The sequence below is a fragment of the Perognathus longimembris genome, chromosome 2 (assembly GCF_023159225.1).
Source record: "Perognathus longimembris pacificus isolate PPM17 chromosome 2, ASM2315922v1, whole genome shotgun sequence".
Taxonomy (NCBI): Eukaryota; Metazoa; Chordata; class Mammalia; order Rodentia; family Heteromyidae; genus Perognathus; species Perognathus longimembris.
The window spans coordinates 115,681,695-115,696,486 of NC_063162.1; the positions used below are offsets into that span (position 1 = coordinate 115,681,695).

General features: G+C 36.9%; 1 protein-coding gene across 4 annotated transcripts in view; it reads left to right on the plus strand.

Annotated features, from left to right (window-relative positions):
- The window catches only part of Cdk14 (cyclin dependent kinase 14), a 511,316-nt gene that overhangs the window by 467,454 nt on the left and 29,070 nt on the right, over window positions 1–14,792 (plus strand). The window contains exon 15 of one of the 4 annotated variants that reach the window (XM_048339985.1): window positions 9,685–10,309. The exons of the other annotated variants lie outside the window; for them this stretch is intronic. The gene's annotated coding sequence lies outside the window, so the exon portion shown is untranslated. Of the gene's footprint in view, window positions 1–9,684; window positions 10,310–14,792 lie in introns of those variants that run through there. 4 annotated transcript variants of the gene reach the window in all.

Here is a 14,792-nt window from a genome sequence, read left to right on the forward strand (position 1 = left end):
TATTGGCATATCCTATGTGATGCCCAGAGGATTCCAAGGATGGCATGGCCCATGAAACAGACATTATTTATTCATAAGCTAAAGTTCCCATGCGGGGACCAGCATGTGTGCCTCTATTGCAGTGTCATGCTCCTGCTCTTTCCCAAGCATGTCTTCATCCTATTTCAGGCCACCTCATAATTTGGGACAGAATTAAAAGTGTCAGTTTCAAAGGTGATCTCTGATTTGCTAACAGTAAACCTAGTAAACCCAAAACACCTTCAAGATACAATCATTTACCTGATACAGAATAGCCCTATTAAAATCAGCTTGTTGTTATTCAAATCTAGACATTAAAAGCCTGAGAGAATGAGATTGGCATATACAATTATGGGAGTGGTCAGTGGCTCACACCTGTAGTCATACTACTTAGGAGGCTGAGATGTACAGACTGAGGGAAGAAAAGTATTTGAGACTCTTTAATCCCAATTAGCCACCAAAAAAAGTCAGAAGTGGAGCTTGAGTGTAGAGCTCTACCATGAAGCAAAAAATAATGGACAGCATCCAAGCCCTTTGTTCAAGCCCCAGTACCAGCACTCACACACACACAAACAGAATGAATTTTTCTAACTCTAAAGATATAATAAGGTTTTACTTAAAACTCTTTTTCATTCCCTGATTTTATTTCTCTGATTTTTATATTGTCCTGGGGCTTGAATTTAGAGCCTGAGCACAATACCCGAGCTTCTCTTGCTTAAGGCTAGGGCTCTACCGCCTGTGCCAGAGCTTCACTTCTGGATTTTGGTGGGTCATTTGTTGTAGATAACAGTCTTACGGACTTTCCTGCCTGGGAAAGCTGTGAACCATGATCCTAAGATCTGAACCACCTGAGTAGCTAGGATTGTAGGTGTGAACCACCAATTCCTGGCTATTTCTTTACAATAGTATTTTGTAAAGTATTTTATAGTTTTTACTATATTCCTGCTGAAATCTAAATAAAAGCAAGTTTAGGATTACTTTCCTCTTGAAGTTCTGCGTTTAATCCCAAAAGGCCTTTTACTTTTTTCATTATTGCATATTGCAAGAGGAAAACTGTTTCTTTTTTCTGCACATTCATCGTGTTGATTCAGGTTGGTACCTACATAGATGAAAGAACCTATTGTCAGCTAAATAACATGTTGCTAGGATGGCTGAAAGTCTGTTTTGTGTACATATGATGTAATATTGTGGCCTACAGGCTCGAAAGAGAAAAGTGAAATACCCTAAAGAAATGAAAACCAGAACCACCATCAGATGAAGTGGTCCTTACAGTATTCAGACTTACTTGGGGTTACACCCTTGTATTATATAAAACCAAACCTATGTGTTTGGGATTATGGTGTTTGTAATTGCAACCAGTGGGCTTTGTTGGCTATGTAGACAAGTCATACTTTCCTCATGTGGTTACATCTTTTCCAAAGCCCCAACAAAAAATTATAGCTCCCATGTAGATCTCTTATGCATACAGTGTTATGTGTTATAAATCATAGTAGGATCTTTTGGTCTCCATAGCTGTCTGTGGAGTAACTTAGAGGGGTAGGGGATGATATATCAATTACCATTACTGTTTGGGAATTACATAAAACTTAGTTTCTTCTTCCCCTTCACCTACATTTTTTACAAAATCACAGTCTTGGAAGAAATGAATATGATGGGTAGAAATTCCATGCTTACTTGTATGCCACGTGGCTAGCCACTTAAGTGGATAAAGAACATATTCTGTAGCTTTAACATCCTTTTATTTCATACCATTAGTCATTTCTGGTACTGTGGAACCTCACACATGAGTCATGTAAAAGTTGTTTCCATGGTTTTCTTTATACAACTTTTTCTACATACAGATTCACTTATTTCTTGTAACCTGCAAGTAATGCATCTAATGTTTATTGAGTAGCTGCTGTGTGCTATGTGCTCTAGCTATTATGGTTAATTGTATATCATTATTGTGCTTAAGAAAGTGACCATTGAGCAACAGGGGTATACGTGTAAGTGTATCAATTTAGTATAGGCAGGAAGCATTACAGCCCAAGTGTGAACAGTGTGATGCAGGAGACAAAGAATAGTTGCTAGGCCAACATATGAATACTAAATGACAGCTCATAAATTTGTCTTTGGTAATGACAACCTCTGTAATAACTGTGCTACCTGTAGCTCAAGTACCATTTTCCACATTTACCAAAATTACACGGAGATAACAGTTTATAAATATATCCAAGTTTTGTTCTAGGAATCCCAGGAAGTTATTTATCCATCTGTACCAGTGAGAGATGAGACTAGAGTAAGACTTTTAATATGCCTCAACCTATTGCTGAGCTAATAGGGCCTAGGGAAAGTAAGCCAGAGGTGAGCTACCCAGTCTGGCTGGAGCCAGAGATTCTCCTGGAAAGATGCAGATGTTGGGAAAGAATAACCAAGAAAACATATATACACAAGTGTGTATATAAAAGAGCCAACAAGAAGCCCTAGAGATAGGAATTCCAATTCTAGTTACAGAAATAATCAGCATCATGCAAGATACAATAAAAATTGTGTCCTCAATCAGGGAAATGATACTATGTAACAAATGTGATTCCCAACACTGAATACAATCTTAACTTACATTCTTCGTAGCAAATCTTAACTTACATTCTTCTTAGCACAGGGTTCTGGTTTTAATGTATCATATGTTTAGCATATGATACAGAAGCATGAAAATAAATTTCACTGAGTCCCGCGTCTTGAGAAATAGTTTTAGTTAACACTATGGTACATAATCTTTTCAGATTTGAAGCTAGTTTTATTTTGAATTTTGCCTTTCTTTTTCTCTTGACACAAACTTGGATTCATACTTCTAACAATTTTTGTATGCATTTTTGTAAACTTTTTTTCCATTTAGTCAGTCTTGAGCATTTTTTCGTACCATCATATATTCTTCTGCAATGTCGTTCTTAATGACATTGAACATGCCATAGTTTTCTTTAACTAGCTTAGTCGTTTCTGAGCTTAAGCTATTATTATTCATGTTGCACAGGATTCCTGTATATACATTTTCCCATATATTGCTAAGTATTTCCTTAATGTAAGTGTCCAAAAAACTTCACTTGATAAATTTTGAGCCATCAAGTATGGAAAAGTAAGATCACTGATACATGTTACCTGCCACACTTAAAACCACTATTTTGGAAAACTAAAATGATGTAGTGGGCTATGTGGCTTCAGATTAACTCTGAAGAACTCAGTTGGATTGGGTTCAAATCCTGGGTCCTCTTGATTGGTAATGTCAATCTAGTCTTCTCTTGTTGCTTTATTTTCCTCTGTAATGAGATAACTCTTGTAAAGCAGTTAGAACCATACTTAATAAATAAAACCTAATGTCAATGAGCTCCTTGTTAGTATTGTCAGGGCAATAATTTAAATTTGAAGTGTCAGGAACCTCAGTTAAGTCAATGTGAAGAAAAGTACAGAGAGAGATAGATGTCTATGATGAATCAGGAGGATTCAATGTTTAACTGTCTGTGTTAACCGAAGAAAAGAGAAGTAAAAAAAAGTCAAAAATTTTAGGCATGAGTGGCTCTTTCAGTGATAGCTCCCAGCTTTAACCATGCTGAAGTAGACACAGCGGGAGATAGATACAAACTGGGCCCTGTAAGTTACAGAGTTGAGACTGAGGATTGTGTAATGATAGGAAGTGACCTGTTGACAAGTAAGAGCATGGTCTCCCAAGAAGAATGAGTTATAAGCCCATGGCTTAGGATTGTAAACTCCTGGAAGATACAGGAGCTAGGAAGTAGTGGGAAAGTAGACAGCAATCAAAAAACACTGAGAAACATGGACTCTGTGGTCTCCCTCATAGGGAATAATTAGCACAGGTTTAGGCACAGCAGAGGATCACAAGAGCCTAATAGCTATGCCCTTATGAATGCATAAGATAATGCTAAGTGAAATGAACTCCATGTTATGGAAACGACTGTTATATCACTGTTGTAATTATTTTCAATATGCTATGTGAAACCATAGCTTCTATTGTTGATGATCCTCTTGTATTCCTGCCTGTGGTTGTCCTTGTGCTATCACTGTATCTTATCTGAGTACCCTGGATATTTTATATACTGGTATTAGAACTTGGGAAGTGAAAGGGAATATCAAAATCGAGAGACAAAGGATAAAAAGACAAATGACTCCCAAAGCAATACTTGCAAAACCATTTGGTGTAAACCAACTGAACAACTCATGGGGGAGAGGGAAAGGGGGAGGGGGAATGAGGGAGGAGGTAACAAACAATACAAGAAATGTATCCAATGCCTAATGTATGAAACTGTAACCACTCTGTACATCACTTTGACAATGGAAAAAAAAAAACACTGAGAAGTTATTGTTGCAGAGGTGGATGGAGAAATACAGTTCACAGATTTGGGAACCACATGGGTAAAATGTCAAGGATAATGTCACAAAGATGAGGGTGTTCAGCAAAAGAGGAAGTAAGGACAAGTGCAAATTCCAATTTGTAAATTAAAAGTACAGTTTGAAATTTCTTTGTCCTTTACATGATGACCCTTTTGTTGCTTTTCTTAAGACTTCCTTACTATTTTTTTGCCATTATGTCTCCTCAGTTGTTTTCAAACACAACTTAGGAACTCCTTTTACTCTGCAAGTTATATTTTAAGAAAACTTGTGAAGCAGTTGGTGCTCCATCCCCTGCCCTGCAACTGATCTTTGTTTCTCATTCATTATCATCCTCAGAACAGTTGCCTAAGCATTTGGTTCATGTAACAATTAAACACACACGAACAAAAATGCTGTAAAATAAACAAGGCTGCAACATTTCATGCAGTAATCGCTTGCCAAATCTCTCCTTTGAAACTGAAGCCATTTTTGTGTCATTGAAATAAAGTAGAATGTTCTATAAACAAGATTTCTGTTGGGTTTATATATTAAAACAAATGAAATCATTTTAAATAAAATGTCAAAGGCATTTACTTCCTAGCTCAGGCCAAGCTTTATCCAAAAATAATATTCACCACTTGTACAGAATATGAAAAACAAAATGAAGCTGAGTTTGATTTCTAATTCATTTGGTAGGTAAAGCTGGAAGGGTATTTTCGGATGTAAAAACTCAGTAACTAGTGTAAATTATTTATGTTCCTCTACTTTGAGCAAGTGTGTTCCAGTAGTCATTTTGCTGTGCTTACATATGAAGGCTTAGCTTATCAGCACTCATTTATCACCTTCTAACTTTCTATATGACTCTTACTGCAATTGGCCACTAGCCTCTCATTAATGCCTGCTTTCTACTAGTATTTCTCATTGCCTTTAAAGTTTGGTTGGTTGATTTATTTTTTTAATTAATATGAAGTATTATCCCTACAGGCTGGCTCTATCTGACTTTACATTAAATCATTCTAAAGTTTTTCTCCTCAAACATGTGGCCAGGTGATTTTTTTAAATCACTCTGTAGGAGTCAGCTTAAACTGTTTTATTTTGGTTTCTTTTTTTTAAAATTTTTTTTGTATTTCTTCTATGTTCTATTATTTTTTGGGTGCCCAGCATGGCGCTAAACCCAAACAGATTCTTTGTAATGGCTATTTGTCAGTGACTGGAAAGAGGAAAAGAAAAGAGCCCCTTCTCCTGTCTTGCCTACAGCTGCACTCAATATGGCTCGTCACAACTGAAAGGAAATGAATAAAGATGAGTTATCTGAACCAAACCTCAGCCACAGAGCAGAAGCAATTTATACCCCACAACCTACCCTTGAATCCAGTGGGGAAAAGGAACTCAAACATTTATTGATTCTTATATTTTTAATGGTGGGATGGTTATTTTTTCTAAATCGTATGCCTTTGAGTAGTGGCCATTTGGAGCATTTGTGAAAAGCCATATGGTTTCAAATGAGATTCCCATCACATTCTGTGCATCTGAAACCTTTTATGCTGTGCTTCTTGGCATGGTCCAGAGTTGGAACATGAGCAGACCCATGAAAATGCTGTAGACACAACTAAAGAACATGCAAATGGCAGTAAAGGAAATGTTGGTGGTTTGAGATGCCATTTTTGGACTGCCTTCATTTGGATGATACAACATATATTTTACTTTTAAGCAGCTATCATTTCCATATTTTGTGCATTGCATGTCTCTGTGATTAATTTCTGCTAAACATTTCAAACAAGGAGACATGTCTAAGGAGAGTTTTGACTGTGGGTTCGGAGTAGGAGGAAGGAAAAAGTTCATCAGAGAATTTGCTGAATCACACATTTCCTGATTCTTCTTTTTCTATAATGAGAAAGCTTGCTAAGTCTAAAAAACAGTTGTTACTTAAATTGTCTTGTAGGCTCTGAATCTTTGGAAAATGAGCTTTTATTCATGAGGCTCACTGTGGCTCAACCCTCAGAGCTTCCATACAGCTTCTACTTACACTTTGTTTTCCTGTGAATCTAGGTTCAAATCCCAGCAACATTACTTCTTGTTGTGTGTGCATAAGCAAGTAGCTCACGCTAACAAAAGCTAATCGTCTTTGTTTCTAAGTAGGTAAAACTGACGTTACAAAGCTGACGTTGAGAGGAAGGATATCAAGTGCCTTCTAGTACCTGAAAGGCATTTGAGTCATTGTAGCCTGGTCATTAGCAGATCTTGTTCCAGATCAACTGTCCAGAATGCCAGCTCTGAAAATGACACATAGATGAGTAACTGCCTGACATATGGCAAATGCTCAGCATTCTCATTTGCTAACACTGTAGGATAACAAGGCAGGTGGCATTAAAGTCTGTGATTGCTGAATTTGTCCTGAATACACAGTAAGAGGTGACTGTTTTTTCCTGCCATCCTGCATGGTCCCACTTCATGAGGATCCTTGACTAGTTGCCCTGGTTCATCACAGCCTGAGATGCCTCTGATCTGGCACTTTACCTGAGTGATGTTGCTGTGCTTCTGCAAAGCCATGATAGGTTTAGAGGCTGCAAGTAACTTGCTTTTTCTCATGTTGGCCACTTGCCAAACATAGAATTTTGTGACATCCACTCAGACTATCACACTTCATTACATTGGAGATATGAATCAGTGATTGTTTACATGTTAGTTGAACATGAAATTTTCTCTGATTGCTGAGATTCCTCTGTAAGTGAATGTCCTTTCTGAGTTAAGTTATAATCAATGGAAAATTGCTACAGAAAGGAAATCTGTGGCCAATAAACACATGAAGAAATGGAACTCAGAAAAAATCAATAGTTAAATTTTAGGGCGGCAAAAGAGAGTGGAAATTATTTTGTTTTATAATGCTATGCCTTTCCCAGGAAAAGAAAAATTATTGTCTTTGAGCACTATTCAATGCCCAACAAATGTGATAAGGTGCTGGTAGAACACATGCCTACTTCACTTGTGTGCTTCATGGCAGTAGGGCAAAACAGAGTTGATATTTCAGAAACTAGGATCTAAACATGCCTTCTAATGAAAAACAGCACTATCTGCGCAAGTGTTTTCTGGCATCTTTGTAGTTCTCTAACTGAAAACAGAAAATACACTGGTTTAATACCATGACTGTGGGAGTACCGGGTTGTTGTTGTTTTTTTACATTTACCCAGTATTTATTCATTGCACAACATGCTTGTGAACCTTATGAATTATGGCAGAAGATCTATTCTTTTTTTTCTAATTTTATTCATTTCTTTATTGTCAAAGTGAGGTACAGAGGGGTTACAGTTTCATACATAGGGCAGTGTGTACATTTCTTATCCAACTTGTTGCCTCCTCCCTCATTTTTCCTTTGCCTCCTCCTCAATCCCCCCCACGTGTTGTGCAGTTGGTTTACACCATATAGTTTTTAAGTATTGCTGTTGCATTGGTTTGTCTTTTTCTCATTTGTCTCTTGATTTTGATAATTTTTCAACACAATTTTTACCAAGGAGATCTATTCTTTTGAAATAGGATGGACCCGTAACAGACACCAACTAAAATCAGAACAAATACTATTCTCATTTAAAACAAGGACAAAGCAATAAGCCTGAAACAACATGTCTTACTGATTCTAGAACTGCAATCAAATACAGAAATCCACATGTTAAATGCCTTTTCAACAGTCTATTTTAATTTCCATTAGAAAAACATTGTCATATTACACATTTCCTGTTTTACTGTTTGACCAAACTCTGATTGCTTCCAAGATAAAACGTCTCTAACCTAATAAGCACAAATTTATTTCTTTATCTTAATACATTTTTAATGAGTCCAAAATATGAATTTACCCTTTAGAGGGTGTAAGTAAAAATTGTGTATCTATTCCTTTTAGACAGTGAAGAAGAGACTGCCCAATCAAGTGGCATGTAAATTCAAATTCAAAATATATTATATATTAAAATATTAGAAGTTTATAGTAAGTTATTCTATAACAAGCTGAGCGCATTCCAGAAATGACTCTTAGAAGAGAATAAGGCCAGAGAGCTAAAATAATTTGTCTTACCAATAGGACAAACTATGATAAGGAACACTGTATTTCTGAATCACTTAAATACATAGCTGGATGGAGTTATAAAAGATTTCTGAGTAAACACTAAGAGAAAATACAGACAAAGGCAGCTACCTGCACATAAGAGTACTGTGTTTTCTAACTAAAAATGAATTGTGGAGACAGTTTTGCTGAGAAAAAGGTAGATGGTTAGGACACACAGAATCTAGTTCTTCTGGCTACTCATGTGTAACAGTATCATAACACAGATTAATCTACATTGGTCTACTCACTAGAGTACCAAGTTTGGTCTCACTATTATCTGCTGAATATTCTAAGATAACTCATAATCCTCTAACTGTTGCCTCAGTGGTGAAAAGATTTTCATGAAGAGAAAAATCGTTAGCAATATGAGAGTCACCAACACCCAGAAATTTGGAATGACATCTATATCTAACTTGCAATTATGAATAGCCTATTATTTAGACCCTCTATTATCTAAAGCACTGTCCCACACTTGCAGTCTGGACAGGTTAAGGAGGAGAAAAAGAACTGAAACATGTGCTCAAGAACACAGTGGCCTTATTGAGAGAAGGAAAGAATTAAAATTGCACAGAGTACAGTAGTTTGAGTTGTGTTTCACAGCCAAACACAAGATAGGTGTTAAACCAAACCGATATTAGCAGCCTGGGACAGGAGATCCCCAGTGTGACTGAGTGGTAGATTCTGTAGGATGATGTCATGGTGCTGTCAGACACAGGCAGCTCCAGCCAAGGATGAGGCTTCATAATGGCATGATAACTGGTCACATGAGCTCTAGTGAGCTTCACAGGTATAAAGGATCCTATAACGTAATTATTCTTCATGGCCACCCAGAAAACATCCATACTTTTTTTTTTTTTTTTGTGGGTCATTGGGCTTGAACTCTGGGCCTGGGCACTGTCCCTGAGCTCTTTAGCTCAAGCCTATTGTTCTATCCCTTGAACCACAGTGTCACTTCCGGTTTTCTGGTGGTTGATTGGAGATAAGAGTCTTATGGACTTTCCTGCCCAGGTTGGCTTTGAACTATGATCCTCAGATCTCAGTCTCCTAAGTAGTTAGGGTTACAGGTGTGAGTTGCCCAGCCATACTTCTTTACTTTGTAATTTTATAAGCCTCATAGGTTTATGCCACAATTCATTTATTATGTGTTTGAGGGAAGTGCACAAATTCATATATAATTCTAAAGATAAAATGTATTATTGTCTTATCTCCAGAGCCACTGACTTCTGGGGATTACAGTCATCTTGAGAGAATGATACGGCCATGCAGAAACAACTTGAGAGAGCAACAATGTGAAGAGTCACAGGCAGTCAGTGGCTACATTCTGACTTGAAAGGCTCACATCACCTTCACAATAAAATTTTAAAAAATTTACAAAAGAAAGGCTCATGATAGAAGTATCCCTTGGTGTGGGTCTGGATAAATCTGTTGGGTTTTAGATACTGTGTGGGGGACAGAGAAAAACTGAGGGGCTTATCTGTACAGAATTAGTGCTGAGATAGCCATCGTTGGCTAGATGACAGCACTGGCTAGCAAGTAGGTTTCTTGGAAAGAATTGATGTAATTATCTTCTTTTAGAAAGGGTAAATTGCCTTCTTTCAGAACATCAAGGCTTTTCTGTGTATTGTACAATATCCAGAGGAAAACCTGATTGGTTGAGGTTCCCGAAATGTAAGATATATTGCACAAAACAGTATATTTTTCTATAATGCCAGAGCAAAGTGACACGTAACTACATTTTGATTCTAGCTAACAGCACAAGCTGTTCCCAAAATAAGCTAATTCTATAAAAGTCTTTAAAGCGAAGGAGCCAAAAACATGCGTTTACAATTAAGTCATTACCACCTCATTGATGAATAAATCCTTACCTTTACTGTTTTGAAATAATTAGAGTCATAACAATTTGTTACGTAACAAATAAAACCCAACTGAATCTAAATTAACTTTTAAAATCTAAGGTATGGTTGTATAACAAAGTACTACTGAGTATCAAAACAGACAATTGGGAACTGGGAATGTGGCCTACTGGCAAGAGTGCTTGCCTTGCATGCATGAAGCCTTGGGTTCACTGTGGCTCAAGTGGTAGAGTGCTAGCCTTAAGCAAAAAGAAGCCAGGAACAGTGCTTAGGCCCTGAGTCCAAGCCCCACAACTGGCAAAAAAAAAAAAACAACCAAAAAACAAAACAGACAATTGCAGCGACTGCTGAATTCTTCTTAGCATTCAACACATGACTGGAACATAATAAATAAAATATTAGTCTTAATTTTCCTCACTATTTGAGACTCTGTAATTCCTATTAACAGTTCATAAAAATGGCATGTCAACATGAAATTTAAGTGCATTTTTTTATTTAACACTAAACTAATAAAATCTCCACAGAAGTTAAGAAAGAAAATTAACTATTCTGCCTTTTCTAAGCTTGAAATTTATGAAAGATTATCTCTTCTTGGTACGTTAGATGTTCATTATTTTTTAAAAACCATAAAAGAAAAGCACGAAAAATGAGAACAGTCACTGTGTTGTTTGGTAGACCAACACATTAGTTTGGACAGGCTTGTTGGGAAATCCTTATTAGAAGACTCTACCAGCTAGAACATGACATTTTATAAATTCTAACAGCTGATCTTTTTTGAGAACATCATCTCAAATCAACCCAATAAGGGCATCTCAGCTTAAGGTTTTCCAAAGGTTTTGTTCAAATTCCACCATCCAAAGTGGATCCTCCCCTTCATTCAGTCACTATACATTTTTATTTATTGACTCTTGTGTATAAGACACCACATGAGTTGCAGTGATCTTTTAAAATACCAATTTCGCTAAAAGTATATTATTTGTATTAATGAGTACTTTTTCATTTTCTTTTTGTTAAATATTTCTTCCTTGAGCATTCCTACTAGTCCTGTAATCCATATGGGAAATAAATGCTTTGTTTTCTGCTACTGTTAAATCTTCCCCCACTGTCTCAGAAGGCTTCCTGACATGTAGAAAGGCCTTTGAGGACTGGAAGGAGAGAGTGAGGGATAGACTGACCAGGGAGTACAAGGTTGGGGAGTGTTTCCTGAAGGTTCCTCTTGTGAAGGAAATGGACAGGATCAGTGGGAGAAAGTTGCTGTGAGAGGTAGGCTGGTAGAGGCCCCAGCTTTAAACCTAGGCCCCTGTTACCCAACAACGTTACCAAGTCAGTCAATTTTTCATCACTGGGACAAAAAAAAAACCACCAAAACAAACAAACAAAAAACCCAGAGCAAATCAACTTAAGTCCCACCCATGGCAGACAAGCTGCATTCGTTTTGGGTTCAAGGTAAAACGTCATGATAGGATGGGAAGGCAAATGTACTCATTCCCTAGTGGCCAGGAAGCAAAGGGAAAGATGAAAGGACACGATACATTCTAAATGTGCCCCCAGTGACACACAATAAGACCACCTCCCAATTTTCACTACCTCCCAATAATACCATAAAATTATGAACATCCAGTGAGAGCAGAGCACTCGAATCTGTTCACTTTCCCTAGACCCATCAACTGGCAACCACACTTTTACCACACGGGCCTATGGAGGATATTTGAAACTTAAACTATAACATTATCTACCTTCCAGATAAAGAAAATTAATAGTGATGTGGTGAGAATTAAGCTAAAAGTACTTAGAATGCTGTCAGGCACATAGAATGTGGTGGATAAACTTTAGCCAATATTATTATGGTTATAGATCCTCTTGGAGAAAGGACATGTAAACAGAGAATAACCTCAGCTTAGTCTTATGATGTGGCCAATAGCATCCTAAAGTCCCTTCTCTGTGAACTATTGCAGTCCCTGAATACACCTAATACAAAGCATGTGGTTAGAATGCATACAGAGGAGTTTCTCAGTTAACATCTCTATCTTGAAAATAAATATTTGTCCCCATCTTCCTAAAATTAGCATCGATCTGAGTTGTTTACACTGCTTCCAAAACTGATGAGACAGGGATTCAGTCCCTTGACCAACAGAATACTTAATCAGACTTTAATAAATGTGTTAAAAACAAAACAAACAAACAAAAACTTTCTTGACAGAATGTGATTCAGTTGTCCTCTTGGATCCTTAAAATTTCTCCTCTTGTCTACTCTGTGTCTTGCTGGTCCAGGAAGCCTGGAATGAATTGGTGGCAGGGAATGCCTGATCCTTTAAAAACTAGTGCAAAGTATGATGAAGCTACTGGTAATAGTGCAATGTGGTTCTAATAATAGGTCAAGAATTTTCAGTGGAAGAATTTTGAGTCCAAGGGAAAAATATCACTTTAGTTACTCTGAATTATTTTTCCAGTTACCTTGAGGAATGGAATATCTCAGACTTTCTTGCCCTGTCTGACTTCAAACCTCAGTCTTCTAGATCTCACCTTCCTTTGTAGCTGGAATTGCAGTAATGAGCCACTAATAATAACACTTATTTTTATTAAATTATTTCAGTTGACAAATTATACTATACTACATTTACTGAGTTATATGATTATTTCATGTATGTATACAGCATAGATGATTGTCAAAGTAATTTCACCTCATTGTGTTTCATGATGAGACATTTGAAACATTCTTGTATATTGTCAATATGTAATGCATTACTATTGAATATAGTCATGATAGTATGTAATAGATAACTAAACTTACTTCTCTTACTCAACCTTAGCTCCTTTAGATCAAGAACTCATTCCTTCCACTCCCTCACTTTCTGATAATATTCTGAGTTACTAAAGAATGAGGTACTCCAGATGATAAACACTTAAGATAAATAGAGTTTACAAAATTAAGTGCACAAACTAATTGTTATTATAGCCATTTTGGATAAGAAGGAAATTGATCAGTTTTTTTTTGTTTCCAAAATCATGTGTTTGAATGTTTCATCTAATATCAACTACATGTGATTATATTGTGTGTGTGTGAGTCTGTGTGTGTGTGTGTGTGTATATAGTCTTAGTTTCATCATTTAGAAGTCATGAGGTGAATTAAATATGCCTTCCTCATGGGGAAGCTGTAAGTAATCTATATTACTGGAAACGAGGAGTAGTAATCAACAGTATTTATATGGAACATTGGAAACATTGGATCCAGTACTAAGAGAAAAGTTGAATAAATCATGATACACCACATGTTTACTGGCTTAACAAATCATTTCTTCCCTAATGTAAAAGTTATTACAGTCAATTGAGACACAAAGCTATGAGGAAATATTTACATGGTGAAATAGAATAATTATAACAGACTTTTACAATAGTTAGATCCCGTGTTCTCTGTATGTCTTGTATGTATCACTTATTAAATCTTCACACAACAATAAAAGAGATATTACTATTATTATTCCCCATTTCACATAAAGTTACCAAGGGAAAATAGAGTTGAGACATATCCAATTGGTAAGTAGCCACTCTAAGAGTGGAAAACAGATTGGAGGATCTATGAGGAGCTGGAAGTCCAGTGGATAAAAGATGGCTTCTGACTTTCATGATTTCCTAAACAAATGTAGAAAAACTTCATTGGATTACATTGTTGGCATGAGGACAGCTGGGCCAAAGGACAAATGAAAAGTGTCCGCACTAGTATTGGTATCTGAGATATCAGTAGTGAGCAGTGAGCAGATATTAGTGGCAGATATCCCATCGCAGACCCATTTCTGCCTGCCTGTTCTACACTGCCTGCCTTTATTGAACACAAACTGTGACGTAACCAAGGACTCCAAGATAAATTTGTAAAACATCATGTCAGGTCCTTTCTAGTCCCAGTGTTCCCTGGTGATTCAAGGTTGGAGTTTAAAAAATAGAAAAGAACAGAGAAGAGGAAGCAGACACCAACTTGCCACAGACTCATGTAGAGTGAAGGAGATATTTTTGTTTAAAAGACAGACAGCTGAGAAACAGTTATTTGATCCCTGCTGCTTGAGGGACAGTGGGGGAAGAAAGGTATTTTTGTGATCGCTCTTCAGCGTTCCCTATGCTGCTTGGTTCACACAGTCACAACAAAAAACCATGCTCTAATAATACATTGCAACCAACCACAGATCTGTTATAAGCATTAAGCACAGTTGTAACTAACATTCAGCTTTTTTTTTTATTACTTTCAGGCCTGTGACATTTAGATTGCTACACATTTTTTCCAACCTCAGATGACTCACAGTCAGTAGCATACATCTAATAATCATGTGTTGACATAGAAATGGTGAGGCATAGGTATCATTTGTCTATCTTTCATCACCTGTAGGGTGGTAGAGTGAATGAGCACACTTATTAGGAATCCAAATACATGGGTTTGAGACTAAATTTAACCTTGTCACCAACTGACTTTGACCTTG